The sequence below is a fragment of the Leopardus geoffroyi genome, chromosome C2, assembly GCF_018350155.1.
Source record: "Leopardus geoffroyi isolate Oge1 chromosome C2, O.geoffroyi_Oge1_pat1.0, whole genome shotgun sequence".
In the NCBI taxonomy this organism is placed as follows: domain Eukaryota; kingdom Metazoa; phylum Chordata; class Mammalia; order Carnivora; family Felidae; genus Leopardus; species Leopardus geoffroyi.
In genome coordinates, this window is record NC_059333.1 from 47,306,068 (window position 1) to 47,307,314 (window position 1,247).

The 1,247-nt window shown below is 36.1% G+C and overlaps 1 non-coding gene across 1 annotated transcript; it reads right to left on the bottom strand.

Annotated features, from left to right (window-relative positions):
• Positions 1-680: 680 nt before the first annotated feature.
• LOC123576296 lies at positions 681-810 on the bottom strand. Its single transcript, XR_006701303.1, has one exon. It is a non-coding gene; the product is annotated as a small nucleolar RNA SNORA20 (small nucleolar RNA).
• Positions 811-1,247: the final 437 nt, after the last annotated feature.

The following is a 1,247-nucleotide window of genomic DNA, read 5'->3' on the forward strand; positions in this document are numbered from 1 at the left end:
CAAAGATATTCACTGGACTTGAGAAAAGAGTAGAGGACATCAGTGAGGCCCTTTACAAAGAGAGTAAAAAAAAACAAAAACAAATCAGAGATGAACACAATAAACAAAATTAAAATTACACTAAAGAGAATAAGTAGCAGGCTAGAGGCAACAGAGGAGCAAATTAGTGACCTGGAGGTCAGAGTGATGGAAAGTAATCAAGCCGAACAGGTAACAGAAAAAATATATATAAAATGAGAATAGACTTAGGCAACTCAGCAACTCTATCAAAGGTTATAGGGATCCCATAAGGAGAAGGGAGAGAAAACATATATATATATATATATATATATATATAGAGAGAGAGAGAGAGAGAGAGAGAGAGAGAGAAAGAGAGAGAGAGAGAAAGAGAGAGAGAGAGAGAGAGAGAGAGAGGGAGAGAGAGAGCACAAGTGGGGGAGAGCAGCAGAGGGAAAGAGAAAGAATCTTAAGCATGCTCACCACTCAGCATGGGGCCTGACACAGGGCTCAATCCCACAACCTGGGGATCAAGACCTGAACCAAAATCAAGAGTCAGACACTCAATGGACTGAGCCACCCAAGTGTCCCTAATCAATATTTTCATAAAATAAATATACATAGAAATTCACCATAAGCACCTTGATTAGATTCTGCTTACATGGTTTATTCAGACATGGAAACAATGTCTGGACTATGCAGAATAGATGAAATGGTTACTCCATCTCCATTTATAATGGCCTAAAATTGTTCTTTCCCATGTGTATAACTGCTGATATAACTGAAAAACCAGAGCAGCAAATCAATGGGATGGGACAAAATAGACTTTAAAACAAAGACTGTAACAAGAGAAAAAGAAGGGCATTATGTAATAATTAAAGGGGACACTTTAATAATATATAACAATTGTAAATATTTATGCATTCAACATGGAATCACCCAAATACATAAAACAGTTAATGCTAACATAAAGGAACTAATCAACTGTAATATAATAATTGTAGGGGACTTTAACACCCTGCTTACATCAATGGACAGATCTTCCAAACCAAAAAAATCAACAAGGAAACAGTGGCTTTGAATAACACACTGGACTAGATAGATTTAACAGTGTATTCAGAAAATTCTACCCTAAAACATCAGAATAAACATTCTTTTCAAGTGCAGATGGAACATTCTCCAGAATAAGTCACATAGACCATGAAACAAGTCTCAACAAATTAAAAAATGCTGAAGTCATATCATGCATC